Below are 15,492 nucleotides of genomic sequence, written 5' to 3'. Positions count from 1 at the left end.
AAGTGGAATACCCATGGTTGTTGAAGAAAGAGGGGATGCCACTCGGGGGCATCCCCAAGCTTAGTTGCTTGCTACTTCTTGAATATTATCTTGGGGGTGCCTCGGTCATCCCCGGGCTTAGCCTTTTGCTAGTTCTTATTCCTCCATCCATCGTAAGATCACCCAGAACTTGAAAACTTCAATCACACAAAACTCAACAAACCTTTGTGAGATCCATTAGTATAAGAAAGCAAACCACTACTATAAGTATTGTTGCAAACCCATTCTTATTTTATTTTTACATTATATCTACTATATTAAAACTTTTCTATGGCAAAAACTCTTCAAAGAAAACCATAGGATCATCAAAACAAGCACACAACGCAAAGAAAATAGGATCTGTCAAAAATAGAATAGTCTGTAGCAATCTGACTACTTTGAATACTTCTGTAACTCCCAAAATTCTGAAACATTAGGAAGATGTGAGAAATTTGTTTATAATCTTCTACAAAAAGAATCAACTCAAAAGCACTCTTCTGACAAAAATGAAAAATAATTTCATGAACGCAAAAATTTCTATTTTTCAGCAAGATCAAATCCACTCTCACCCAAATCATCCCAAAGGCCTTGCTTGGCACAAACACTAATTTAAACCACAAAAGCACATCTAGTCAGAGGTATAATTGTGTATTTTATTGAAAACAACAAGAAAATCAAAAAGTAAAAATATACAAGTTGGGTTGCCTCCCAACGAGCGCTATCGGTTTACGCCCCTAGCTAGGCATTGATAATTTTAATGATGCTCACATTAAGAGACAAGAATTGAAGCACAAAGAGAGCATCACAAAACATGTGACAAATATATTTAAGTCTAACATACTTCTTATGCATAGGCATTTTATAAGAAAACAAACTATCAAGGCAATCAAAAACTAGCATATGCAAGGAAGAAGAAAGAAACAATAGCAATCTCAACATAATGAGAGGTAATTTAGTAACATGAAAATTTCTACCACAATATTTCCCTCTCTCATAATAATTACATGTGGGATCACATAAAATATTCTCTTCATGATCCACATGCATGCAAAGTTGACACTCTCCCAAAATAGTGGGATTATCATCAAATAAAGTCATGACCTCTCCAAGCCCACTTTTATCAAAAAATTGACAAGATTGATAATTCTCCAAAGTAGTGGGATCATCAATACCTAAAGTTGACACTTTTACAAACCCACTTTTAATATTATCACAAGCATATTCATCATGAGGTTTAAATAAATTTTCAAGATCATAAGAAACATTATCACCCCAATCATGATCATTGCAATAAGTGGTGGACATAGCAATATTAGCATCCCCAAGCTTAGGGTTTTTCATATTATTAGCATAATTTACATTGATAGAATTTATAATGACACCATTGCAATCATGCTTTTCATTCAAGGAACTATCGTGAATCACTTCATAAATTTCTTCTTTTAGCACTTCATCAAAAATTTCAGATTCACGAATTTCAAGCAAAACTTCATATAGATAATCAAGTGCACTCAACTCACTACCAATTGGTTCAACATAATCAGATATTTTGAAAAGATTAGCAAGTGGGTGAGGATACATATCAATAGATTTTTAGCAAGAGAAGATGCAAGCAAATAGAAGGCACATGGCAACACTAGAAAACATGAGATATGGTTGATCGACGCGCGCCTGGTTGGACGGTAACTGCCTGCGCTTGTATAAGGAGGTGAGCGCTCCAGGCCACGAACACAACGCACAGGCGTGCAAAGGGCGATGGGCCCAAGACCCCTAAGCACTTAGGATGTAGACTGGCGTGTTGACCTCTCTGTTGAGCTTAGGTTGGACTACGGTGTGTCGATCAGTCGAGGTCGGGCATGACCTGGAAAAGTGTGTACAGTCAGGGTTAATTGACCCTGTTGGGTAAGTCGGTGCACCCCTGCAGGGAAGTATATCTATTCGATAGTTGTGTCCACGATAATGGACGCTCAGAGTTGTATCTCGATCTATTACAACTAGAACTGGATACTTGCGACACCAAATGGATATGATGGCTCCGGGATTGGTTCCTCATGAGGCAAACGAGGAAGGATCTCTGGGCATTGCTAATACATACTTACTGCTTTATGATATACTAATCTACACTCTTCTGATGCTGCAAGACGCTACCAGACGTTAGTCTTTTATAGGCTAGGCCTTACCTTCTATTCTGGCATTTCTGCAGTATAGTCCAAAGATATAGCCCCATTCCTTTGATACCAATGCATACTTAGCATAGATATGATGAAGTCTTGCGAGTACTTTGGATGAGTACTCACGATTGCTTTGCTACCTTTTCCCCATTACCCGATTGTTGCGATCAGATGACGGAGCCCACGAGCCATCTGATCCTGACGATGACTTCTACTACCCCGTCGGAGCCTACTACTACGTGGAGACCACCGATGACCAGTAGTAGTTAGGAGGACCCAGGCAGGAGGCCTGCGCCTTTTCGATCTAGTTATTATTGTTTTGCTATCCTGCTTATGGCCAACTTGTTTACTTATGTCGGTACTCAGATGTTGTTGCTTCCGCTCACTTAGGTATTCGAGCCTTCATGGCCCTGGCTTGTAACATAAAGCTTTATGTTTGAATTTATGTCTAGAGTTGTGTTGTGATATCTTCCCGTAAGTCTCTGATCTTGATCGTGCGCATTTGTTTGTATGATTAGTGCACAGTTAAGTCAGGGGCGTCACAAGTTAGTATCAGAGCCGTCTGCGTGTATGAAGCCCCTTTTCCAACTCCTTGGACGAAGTTGAGTCTAGCCTTTGAAAGTATTTTACTAACATTTTTGTGTGGCTTACGGGCCCACATAGCAAATGGATTTGATTAGGATCTTTTATTCTGCATATTTACTCTCGAATTATGATCTCTCTTCTATTCAGGTTAAAGATTTTACTAACTCTAACATTAGGGTCTCGTGATCACATCCACCCGAAGAGCTGGATTACCTGCAACTATTTGTTTGAATGTATAATGAATGATGCACACACTATCATTTAACATTGATACGTCTCCAACGTATTTATAATTTTTTATTGTTCCATGCTATTATATTACCTGTTTTGGATGTTTAATGGGCTTTACTAAGCAGTTTTATATCATTTTTGGGACTAACCTATTAACCGGAGGCCCAGCCCAAATTGCTATTTTTTGCCTATTTCAGTGTTTCGCAGAGAAGGAATATCAAGCGGAATGAAACCTTCAGGAGAGATATTTTTGGAACAAACGCAATCTAGGAGACTTGGAGTGGACGTCAAGAATGAAACAAGGCGGCCACGAGGCAGGGAGGCGCGCCCCCACCCTCGTGGCTCCCCTGACCGACTTCCTTCGCCTATATATATCCATATACCTGAAAACATCCAGGAGCACCACGAAACCCTATTTCCACCGCCACAACCTTCTGTACCCATGAGATCCCATCTTGGGGCCTTTTCCGGCGCTCCGCCGAAGGGGGAATCGGTCATGGAGGGCTTCTACATCAACACCATAGCCTCTCTGATGAAGTGTGAGTAGTTTACCACAGACCTTCGGGTCCATAGTTATTAGCTAGATGGCTTCTTCTCTCTCTTTGATTCTCAATACAAAGTTCTCCTTGATCTTCTTGGAGATCTATTCAATGTAATTCATTTTGCGGTGTGTTTGTCGAGATCCGATGAATTGTGGGTTTATGATCAAGTTTATCTGTGAGAAATATTTGAATCTCCTCTGAATTCTTTTATGTATGATTGGTTATCTTTGCAAGTCTCTTCGAATTATCAGTTTGGTTTGGCCTACTAGATTGATCTTTCTTGCAATGGGAGAAGTGCATAGCTTTGGGTTCAATATTGTGGTGTCCTTTCCTAGTGACAACAGGGGCAGCAAGGCACGTATTGTATTGTTGCCATCGAGGATAAAAAGATGGGGTTTATATCACATTGCTTGAGTTTATCCCTCTACATCATGTCATCTTGCCTAATGCGTTACTATGTTCTTATGAACTTAATACTCTAAGTGCATGCTAGATAGCGGTCGATGTGTGGAGTAATAGTAGTAGATGCAGAATCGTTTCGATCTACTTGTCGCAGACGTGATGCCTATATACATGATCATGCCTAGATATTATCATAACTATGCACTTTTCTATCAATTGCTCGACAGTAATTTTTTCACCCACCGTAATACTTATGCTATCTTGGGAGAAGCCACTAGTGAAACCTATGGCCCCGGGGTCTATTTTCCATCATATAAGTTTCCAATCTATTTTATTTTGCAATCTTTACTTTCCAATCTACATCATAAAAATACCAAAAATACTTATCTTATTATTATCTATATCAGATCTCACTTTTGCAAGTGGCCGTGAAGGGATTGACAACCCCTTTATCTCGTTGGTTGCAAGGTTCTTAATTGTTTGTGTAGGTACGAGGGATTTGCGTGTAGCCTCCTACTGGATTGATACCTTGGTTCTCAAAAACTGAGGAAAATACTTACGCAACTTTGTGCATCACCCTTTCCTCTTCAAGGGAAAACTAACGCATGCTCAAGAGGTAGCAAGAAGGATTTCTGGCGCCGTTGCCGGGGAGGTCTACGCACAAGTCAAGACAAACCAAGTACCCATCACAAACACTTATCCCTCGCATTACATTATTTGCCATTTGCCTCTCATTTTCCTCTCCCCCACTTCACCCTTGCCATTTTATTCGCCCTCTCTTTCCCGTTCGCCTCTTTCTCACTTGCTTCTTGTATTTATTGCCGCTATGTCTGAAACTGGGGAAGTTATCGTTGATAAGGACAATAGTAATAACGTGGGAAACTTTGATGCTTTTGATGATCCTGTTGGAGAACCCACCATCTTACATACTAAAAAGTTTCGAATCGGTAGTGGTAATATTATTGGAAAAGGGGTTATTCAAGATTCCTTAACTTGTGCCGGTGCTTTGCCCGCTATGGGTGGATCTATTCCTCATAGAACTCGTAGCCTTGTGGATGATATATCCTTGCTTATAGTTGAACTTGAAAGACAATTTATGCATATGCATCCTTGCATACAAAGGATTTTCCTAGAATTTTCCAATATGAGCATTCTTCTGTTAAGCGTGCAACTACTATCTTTTTGGCACATGAGTTCAGATTTATAATGAAAGAAGCTAAAGAAATTTTTGCTCACTATAGGGTGGACGGAGGTCGTCCTCCCATAGAGGCAATCGTATTTAATCAAGAAGACATAATGCGTTTACAATCTTTAGATCATGTTGCTTATAATGAAAACCTTACAAAATGTTCCTACCGATGTTCTAGTTGATAGAATCTCTGAACTTAATGATGATTTTGCTATTCAAAACAATGGGTTAGGATTTTCTCTTGAGCAAAGGCTCATGACTTTTTGTCAAAAGAATGCTTATAATGATGAATTGGTTGTGCAATATGAGGGGCCAAAGGAGGAGCCCATACCTCCCGAGCTTGATCTTGGGGACTTCTGTCCCATTAAATTTAGCCCTTTTGATTACTTTTGCTTGCCACAAAAAAAACTTGTCGCTGAACGTAGGGAATATGAGATGAGTTTTTGTGATTTACCTTATCATTATGGCAATAGCTAGATCTATTCTCACTTTTATGCCTAGCTATGGGCGTTAAAGATAGCGCTTGTTGGGAGGCAACCCAATTTTATTTTTGTTCTTTAATTTTTGCTCCTGTTTAGTATTAAATAATTCATCTAGCCTCTGGTTAGATGTGGTTTTATGTTTTAATTAGTGTTTGTGCCAAGTAGAACCTATAGGATAACCTACGGTTATAGTTAATGTGATCTTGCTGAAAAACAGAAACTTTTGCACACACGAGAATAATTTTAATAAGTCACAGAAACGTGATTTTTAGTTGATTCTTTTTGCAGACGATTAATAGACAAATTTCCTAGAACTTCCTATTTTGGTAGAATTTTAACAGTTCCATAAGTATTCAAAAGTTACATATTGCTACAAACTGTTCTGTTTTTCACAGATTCTGTTTTTCGTGTGTTGTTTGCTTATTTTGATGAATCTATGGCTAGTGTCGGGGGGTATGAACCATAGATAAGTTGGAATACAGTAGGTTTAACACCAATTTAAAACAATAATGAGGCTAGCCAACTCACCTCCAGAAGGCTCCCCCGATTGGGCCTTCGGTGGCCGTCCGATCTGCATTCTAAAGCGCTTGAGCCGTTGGATCTTCACAACTGTCAAATTTGATTTTTCACCTCATGGTCATTCCACTGGCCTATGACGGGTGGGCTCGTTTCGTCTGTTCATTGGCTGGGTCAGCCGTGCCCGCGTGCAGAAGATTTTGGCCAATCCACTCCGCGTGTTCCGCAACCAATTGTCCAATCCCTTCCTCGCCTCAGTCTCGTGCCAACTGCCGCCCAAACCCTAGCCCCTGTTTCCCTCGATCCCCACAGCCTCTCCCGCCTCCTACATCCTTCATCCTCCCATCACCACATCCTCTGCCATGGAGCCTCGCCACCGCGTGCTACTCCTCCACCACGCTGCCCTTCCACCTCGCCATCCTTCTCCTCTTTGTCTATGCGGCCGTCGGTGGCGCCTGGTTCCAAATCCAGCACAGGTTAGCCCAGTCGGCTGATGGTGAGGTGAAGGAGCAGGGTAGGTGACCCGTCGCGATGGGATGAGGCTACAAGGAAGAGGGTCATGTCGCATGGTGGCCCAGATGCGGCCGCCCCATGGCCAGCCTCGACGAGCACGGCCTCGATCCGGCCTCAGCCGGAGGACCTCGAGCCGAGGAGTGCTGCCTCGATCGGGACTCGACATCTGGGGCGACAACGGAGGAGGATGGGAAAGGAGGGGAGCAGCAGCTAGCACTCGGGCAGCGGCGGCTGGACTCCATGAGCTGGCCGAGGTGCTTCACGTCAAGGAAGCAGCTGACAGTGCAAGGTATAGAAGAGAGAATCTGTGTGATTAGTTCTCTGTTTATTTTCCCTCTTACTTGATCTAATTTTGTTGCCGTGCTACGTTTGTGCATGTTTGCTGGCTTGCTGCTGGGTGCTTTGTCTGGGTGTTGGGATGTTGATGGCCTGATGTTGATGCTTTGCTGCATATATTTGTATAATGTTTGCATCTTCCATGTGCTACGAATCTATGCTTTGTTGTATACTGACTTAGTTGCTTGCTGCAGCTGACCTGCTGATGTTGCTGTTGTGCTGGTCAGGGATTGAGTCCACTGACATACGGACACAAGAGATATTCAGTTATGAGGATTAGGATATTATTGATCGTTCAGTCATTGAGGATTCGAAAAGAGGCATCAATGCTCTAGTAGAGGTGGTATTGAAGTTGTGGCTGTCAATAGTCCTTTTATTGATGCTAACTACATGGTAAGGAAATAATGCTATATGATTTGCATATTTTGTGCTATGAGATCTTTTGCAACTGAATTCGAAGTTAAAGCATTGAACTCAGTTTTGCAGTAGTTAGTTCAATACTACTTTGTATCAAAATTTCATCAAACCATGTTGCACTGTATTTATAGCATAGAAGCATTTACTTAACACCTAATTTTACGCAATTAGGTTCCTACTTTTTTCTATTGTTAGGTGCAACGACAAGAATCATCCAGTGGGATGTTCTACTGCATCGGAATTTGACAAATTTAATTCTGCCATTATATTATTTCCTTCACTGCTGAAGTTAACACCCCCTCCCTTTTGTAGGCCTATATGTTCAAGTATGACTCCACTGATGGCCCCTTCAAAGGATCCATTAAGGTCATGGATGATTCAATACTGGAGATTAATGCGAAAAAAATCACAACCACAAGCAAAAGGTAAATATGCCAGGGTTAGCTGATTGTTTTCCATATTAGTGCGGTTGATATAGATGCCATGGTTTCTAAACATGCATTACATGTTGTCCTGAAATAAGGACGTGTGAAGCAATGAAGTAGCCAAAGTAACATTATTACTTAATAATCGATTCATAGTTTAGAGCCCCATGTTTTTCGCACATTCATACGGACATATAATAGCTTACAAGTGCACGCTTGTTGTACATCTCGAGTACTGGATGTTCCTTCTCTTATTTTTGATTCTGATGTTCATATGTTGATTTTCTGCGATGGAGGTAAAGGAGAAGTCTGAATGTGCCAACAAGTAGCAACCAGTGAGCTGTCGTCTATGATTGGCTAGGGGAGGAGTTGTCTTGCGCTGCAAGGGCATCTTGCAGTTCGATTTCCTTGGTTTGATGTATTTTCGGTTCTGATTAGTCTTTGATTTCACACATTTGTTTGGATGTTTTCTTTGCACCAAGCACCATGCTTTTGATCACTGTTGCCTTGGGTTTTGGCATCGAAGCACCACCATGTATGGCTAGCCTTCCATGGCTACATCGAGGGTCCCAATCTGCAGGTGAGCTCTTCTTTCCATATGCAGGTTATGTGTCATCTCCACCTCAATGAGATTTAGTTTGTGCATTAACGACTACAGGTTTCTTATTGTTTTGGAGTGGTCTGCTTTCATTTTCTCCAGTTCAGTCATGTATTTCTTTGCACCCATGTTCGTTGAGTATTCCCTTCCGATTCTCACACTTTGGTTGCGGCTTCTTTGTTTATGTTGGAAGTATTAGACAAATAATTTGTTCAATTAAGTTGTCTCCACTTTCTCCTCTTGTGTCACATTAAATCATGGTATAATAGATAATTCAGTTAACTGGTTGTTTGCCATATTAGTGCAGTTGATATAGATGTCGTGGTTTCTAAATATGCATGACATGTTGTCCTGAGATAAGGACAGTGAAGCAATGAAGTGGCCAAAGTAACATTATTACTTAATAATTGATTCATAGTTTAGAGCCCCATGTATTTCGCACATTCATACAGATATATAATATCTTACAAGTGCATCTTGTTGTACATCTTGAGTACTACATGTTCCTTCTCTTATTTTGATTCTGATGTTCATATACTGGTTCTGACTGAATTCTGGCGTTGATACCATTTTTTGCAAAACTCCAGGACCCCATGCAGCGTGCATTGGACAGTGTTGTGGAGGGTCCAATTTCCTCATGATTTAAGAAGCTCTATGTAGTACCAAACTTAATTTGAGAACACTGGCGCCGAGGATGTGCTACTCTGTCTTGGGGCTCAGCGCCCTCTTGGACGCACAGGTTGGTGCGCTCTCCCTCTGCACCGGGGTTCTGATGGCCGCGCTTTGTCTGGCAGCGCTAGAAAATGGCAAGAAGGAAGAGCTCGGGCCACCCGCAATGCCAGGCCGCTGGCCCTCCTCCCTCGAGCTCAAGGCGGCGAAGAGATGGTTGAGATGGTGTTGCAGCTTCGCAGGTACCGGCTTCTACAACGTCTCTTAGAATTTGGTTGCTACTTCTTGCTGATCAAGTGCAATGTATTAATTCAAGTAGTTTTTATGTACAATTTGTCAAGAGCAATCTGATGTTAATCTGCTATGGGCAGCGGCGATACATGAAGGTGCAAGGCAGCAGCGACATGTTCCTAGTACGCTAGAGGATGAGCTCCTACTTTTTCTGATGCTAGCTCCTTGATGCAGGTGAGCTGCCACCTTCTCCCCCATATGCTAGCACTATGCTTTGCAAACTAAATATTTTAGCATATTTTTTCAGCCAAACATGATGTGATATTTTAGACTTTTATGATGATGTGAAGCTCATAGCTATCATGACCGATAAGACTATAGATAACTAAATAACCTCTAGAATGAATTGTGATCCTGATTAGTATATAGACATTGTCCATTGGCCATATTTTTTACAAATAACTAATGTGATATGCATATGCATTTGCAATTTTGATCTTTAAAGAAAAGAGTTGATATGTGACCCTCCCTTTGCTACTGTAAGATAGAAGTAACATCAAAAAGCTCATATTGGATGACAATTGATGTATCTCATTGCTTACAGATATACAAGCCTTCTTTCATCTCCGAATATCTCCTCCTGGTCAAGGCAATTGCACATGATGAAGACCCTCATTTTAGATCAGTTCATGGCATATGTGTCTATTTCCTTTAGATGGTTCTTCTATGCAACGATTGGAAAATATAATGTTTCTCATGTGATATTGCAATCAGGACAAAAAAACAGAACGATTAATTTTCACAATTTGATATTTCATATTTTCTAGAAGTACGACCACCTTCTGCACAGTACCCTTGCATTTGTGTTCTTATCAAATACGTTTCTTTCTGCAGAATTTGTTCAGGTTTTGTCTCGCTCACACCTCAAGATGCGAGTTTGGGAGTGCGGTGCTGGTATAACTGATATCCCTTTGATCTTCGTTAAATTTTGTAGGATGTGCATTGTGCTTGAGCATGAGGAATCCTTTCCCTCCCTGCATTATCTTTATATGTTATAAAAATGTTACACGTGTCTTGGTCCTCCAAAAGATTATTGGCCCATAATGTTAATAACTCTTATGTATGATGATTGAGTAAGATATCCTTTTATGTCCAGGCATTTCTTTCATGTAGTGGATATACAAAATAAACTGTATGATCTAGACGGTAGGAGCAACTGGTGCTTGTGGGACTGGTGCTTGCAGTTGTTGTGCAGCTGTTCTTGAGGACCGAGCTGAATGTATCTGAGAGAGGTCTTTGCTTCATTTTCTTCTTTCGATGGGATAATGACTTGTCGTTTCAAAACACTTAGTATGTGATCTATCCATCAAATTATAATATAATAATTCAGCAAAACCCCTTTATTTGAACGAGCAAGAATCTATGGTGTGCTCCTGAGCTATGTTCCCCTTTTCAAAATGTTAGAAAGGCTATCTTAACTTAGTCGTTGCATAGAAATTGGTTTTGGCTATTAGGCTCATTTCATATCTGCATCACTTATTTGAACGACAATGAGCACTCCACAACTGAACTCACATAAGAGGGCTGATAGATGATATCTTGTCTGCTAAGTGATTACCTAGAATACTGGACTTTCCACCAAGGGACAGACCCAGTGCATAGAAGCTCCCACACAAGGTGGGGTCTGGGGAGGGATTATAGGAACCTAGTCTTACCCCTGCAAAGTGCAATGCAGAGAGGCTGGTTCGAACCCAGGACCTCTTGGCACAAGTGGGGAGGACTTCACCACTGCGCCAGGCCTGCCCTCAGAATACTGGACTTTCCACCAACTTACAAAAATATTTTTTGCAGGTATATTTCCTTTATCACTCCCCCAGCAGATATGAGTTCTCGTGGCGGGGTCTTTCATGTCGTCATGTTAAGAATTTATTATTGTATTGCATATGAGGTCCTTCTTCAGGTTTCCACTTGTTTCTTACTTAAGTTAGCTGTCCATTCTGGATTTAACGTGAATATTGCCTTTGTATTCCATATGAAATTCTACTATTTGTTTTAGCTTCTGTAGTTTTCTATTCATTATCCCTAGACATTATCATGTGTGTGTCAATAGGCTTCGTGGATGGCGAGGTTTAATATCGCTTGCTTGTCGCCTTCTCTGCCCTCGACATGCGGAAGGCCAATAAAGGCGGGGACGAGTCACGGATCCGGCTGGCGATGGTACTGGTTCTAGACGAGATTTAAGCAAAGGAATCGCAAAAGATGTTCTCTTTCCAAGATTTTCATATCATATTTGTCGTGGGATCTGACTGCTTTACCATATTTTCCTGGTGTGGATGATGTTATAGAGTGAGCTACCATCACTTCTCATTATTGATTGTAATCAATATATATGTGTTTATTCCATAAAAGATGGATATTTGTCGAAGCCATTGCCATATCATGTAATTACTTGCAGATCAACTATATAGTTTTGTTCAGATTGTAAAGTGGAAACGATAAAATCCTACAACTCCTGTGTGAATGTCATTTGATTATTTACTTCCTCAAGTAGTATGGATATGGTACTGCCAGGATATTAAGTATATTCATGAAGTTGTATAAACCACGTTCTACGATTCACTGATTCACTTCTGTTATGCATATTTACTTTCCAGTTTTAGGACTAAAATCCATCCATTGTAATGAATTTGGTTGTATGGGCATTACCTATTTGACTTAGGCTTGCTTCATCACATATAGACTGTTTTTCTTTTCCCCGCTGCTTGTATGACCTAAAACTATCATGTATATGAGGCAAGTTATTAGCAATGTTTCACATTTTCTTACTTGCAATATTTTGCTTGCCTATTCAGGTGTTCCAATACCCAAATCATCGGAAAAACAACACATACAACACTTTTTTCTTTTGAACTTTGGTTACCCTTATACAAGCCCCCGTTCATTTTGTTTGTATAGTGGTTAGAATAGTAACCATATGTGCTTGCTCAATACTGATAAATGGAATATTTTCAAAGCACGTATGGTGCGGGCCTGTTCGCAATTTGGTGCAACGGGAGATTACTGAAAAATACACATTTTTTCAACATGACATGGTCTTGAAATGTGACTCTACTACCAAATTAAAATGTGTAGGTATATATCATTGTAGGTAACAAGTCTCTATTTTTTTATTAAAGGGGGTTAAATTTGTTATCATATATGCTTGCCCGCTACTAAAACAACTAAAACATGGAATTTCCTTTCATGCTGAACATGGATTCATTGGGTCTCTGTGCCATTTGTTACCCAACTGACGAACCGAGAAACAAAGGAAGGGGATAGACAATCTTCGCTCGCTCCGCCCCCTGCCACTTCTTATTCAGCTCCTCGCGGGCCATAGGAATCGCTCGATGTTGGTTGGGCTAAATAACATATGGGCTATCCTAATACCTCCTGATCCCTATATCTCCGTATATGCACAACAAAGACATGTTTTTTTCTTAGGTTTCTTATCTTTTTCCCTTATTTTTGCAGGAAAAATATGCATGGCCAGGTTTCTCATCATGATAACCATGTTTCCAAACTTGCTAAAAAAATACAACCATGCCAACATTACTCTCTCATCATAGTGCCCATATTTTCAAACTGAGCATATTCATATTATGCAAAGTTTCCCTTTTCCCAGACTATTATTTAACAACGTAATAAACATGTTTAAAAAATAGCATGATTTAGTTGAATGTTCTTGCAGCATGAAACTATTTTCATTGACAACATGCCTTCAGCAGGCCTCTACGCCATTTGGCGCAACAGGTCAACTAGTATAAATAAAGAATGAGTTCATTACAATACCTCAAAGTGGTGGTTTGCTTTCTTGCACTAACGGAGCTCATGAGATTTTCTGTTGAGTTTTGTGTTGTGAAGTTTTCAAGTTTTGGGTAAAGATTTGATGGATTATGGAATAAGGAGTGGCAAGAGCCTAAGCTTGGGGATGCCCAAGGCACCCCAAGGTAAAATTCAAGGACAACCAAAAGCCTAAGCTTGGGGATGCCCCGGAAGGCATCCCCTCTTTCGTCTTCGTCCATCGGTAACTTTACTTGATGCTATATTTTTATTCACCACATGATATTTGTTTTGCTTGGAGAGTCTTGTATGATTTGAGTCTTTGCTTTTTAGTTTACTACAATCATCCTTGCTGTACACACCTTTTGGGAGAGACACACATGAATCGGAATTTATTAGAATACTCTATGTGCTTCACTTATATCTTTTGAGCTAGACAATTTTGCTCTAGTGCTTCACTTATATCTTTTTAGAGCACGGCGGTGGTTTTATTTTGTAGAGATTGTTGATCTCTCATGCTTCATTTATATTATTTTGAGAGTCTTTTAGAACATCATGGTATTTTCTTTGGTTATAAAATTAGTCCTAATATGATGGGCATCCAAGTTGGGTATAGTAAAAACTATCATAGAAAGTGCATTGAATACTATGAGAAATTTGATACTTGATAATTGTTTTGAGATATAAAGGTGGTAATGTTAGAGTCATGCTAGTTGGGTAGTTATGAAATTGAGAAATACTTGTGATAAAGTTGGCAAGTCCCGTAGCATGCACATATGGTGAACGTTGTGTGACAAATTTGAAGCATGGGGTGTTCTTTGATTGCCTTCCTTATGAGTGGAGGTCGGGATCGCGCGATGGTTAACTCCTACCAACCCTTCCCCTAGGAGCATGCGTAGTAGTACTTTCCTTTGAGGGCTAATAAAATTTTGCAATAAGCATATGAGTTCTTTATGACTAATGTGAGTCCATGGATTATACGCACTCTTACCCTTCCATCATTGCTAGCCTCTACGGTACCGTGCATTTTCCTTTCTCACCATGAGAGTTGGTGCAAACTTCGCCGATGCATCCAAACCCCGTGATACGGTACGCTCTATCACACATAAACCTCCTTACATCTTCCTCAAAACAACCACCATACCTACCTATTATGGCATTTCCACAGCCATTCCGAGATATATTGCCATGCAACTTTCCACCGTTCCGTTTATTATGACATGCTCCATCATTGTCATATTGCTTTTGCATGATCATGTAGTTGACATCGTATTTGTGGCAAAGCCACCTTTATAATTCTTTCATACATGTCGCTCTTGATTCATTGCATATCCTGGTACACCGCCGGAGGCATTCACATAGAGTCATATTTTGTTCTAAGTATTGAGTTGTAATTCTTGAGTTGTAAATAAATAAAAGTGTGATGATCTTCATTATTAGAGCATTGTCCCAAGTGAGGAAAGGATGATGGAGACTATGATTCCCCCACAAGTCGGGATGAGACTCCAAACTTTATGAAAAATAAAAGAGGCCAAAGAAGCCCAAATAAAAAAAGAGGCCAAAGAAGCCCACCAAAATAAAAAAAGAAAAAAAGAAAAAAAAATGAGAGAAAAAGAGAGAAGGGACAATGTTACTATCCTTTTTCCACACTTGTGCTTCAAAATAGCACCATGATCTTCATGATAGAGAGTCTCCTATGTTGTCACTTTCATATACTAGTGGGAATTTTTCATTATAGAACTTGGCTTGTATATTCCAATGATGGGCTTCCTCAAAATGCCCTAGGTCTTCGTGAGCAAGCAAGTTGGATGCACACCCACTTAGTTTCTTTATTTGAGCTTTCATACATTTATGGCTCTAGTGCATCTGTTGCATGGCAATCCCTACTCCTCGCATTGACATCAATTGATGGGCATCTCCATGGCCTGTTGATTAGCCTCGTCAATGTGAGACTTTTTCCTTTTTTTGTCTTCTCACACAACCTCCATCATCATATTATATTCCACCCATAGTGTTATATCCATGGCTTACACTCATGTATTGCGCGAGGGTTGAAAAAGCCGAAGCGCGTTAAAAAGTATGAACTAATTGCTTGGCTGAAACCGGGGTTGTGCATGATGGGAGTATTTTGTGTGACAAAAATGAAGCATGGCCTAACTATATGATTTTGTAGGGATAAGCTTTCTTTGGCTATGTTATTTTGATAAGACATGATTACTCTGTTAGTATGCTTGAAGTATTACTATTTTTATGTTAATATTAAACCTTTATCTTGAATCATTTGGATCTGAACATTCATGCCGCAATAAAGAAAATTACATTGAGAAATAGGCTAGGTAGCATTC

At 40.2% G+C, this 15,492-nt stretch overlaps 1 long non-coding RNA gene across 4 annotated transcripts; it reads left to right on the top strand.

Moving 5' to 3' along the window:
• The first annotated feature begins 6,368 nt into the window (after nt 1-6,368).
• LOC123120742 (uncharacterized) lies at nt 6,369-12,152 on the top strand. Of its 4 annotated transcripts, none has more exons than XR_006459556.1 (7): nt 6,369-6,938; nt 7,180-7,378; nt 7,715-7,827; nt 8,124-8,407; nt 9,013-9,336; nt 9,466-9,559; nt 9,930-12,152. It is a non-coding gene; the product is annotated as an uncharacterized lncRNA (long non-coding RNA). The 4 variants fall into 4 exon arrangements; XR_006459558.1 differs by having other exon boundaries at nt 7,715-8,407; nt 9,930-10,279; nt 11,177-12,152; XR_006459557.1 differs by having other exon boundaries at nt 7,213-7,378; nt 7,715-8,407.
• Nucleotides 12,153-15,492: the final 3,340 nt, after the last annotated feature.

This window comes from Triticum aestivum, chromosome 1B (assembly GCF_018294505.1).
Source record: "Triticum aestivum cultivar Chinese Spring chromosome 1B, IWGSC CS RefSeq v2.1, whole genome shotgun sequence".
Taxonomy (NCBI): domain Eukaryota; kingdom Viridiplantae; phylum Streptophyta; class Magnoliopsida; order Poales; family Poaceae; genus Triticum; species Triticum aestivum.
This window is presented reverse-complemented; position numbering and strand designations above follow the sequence as displayed.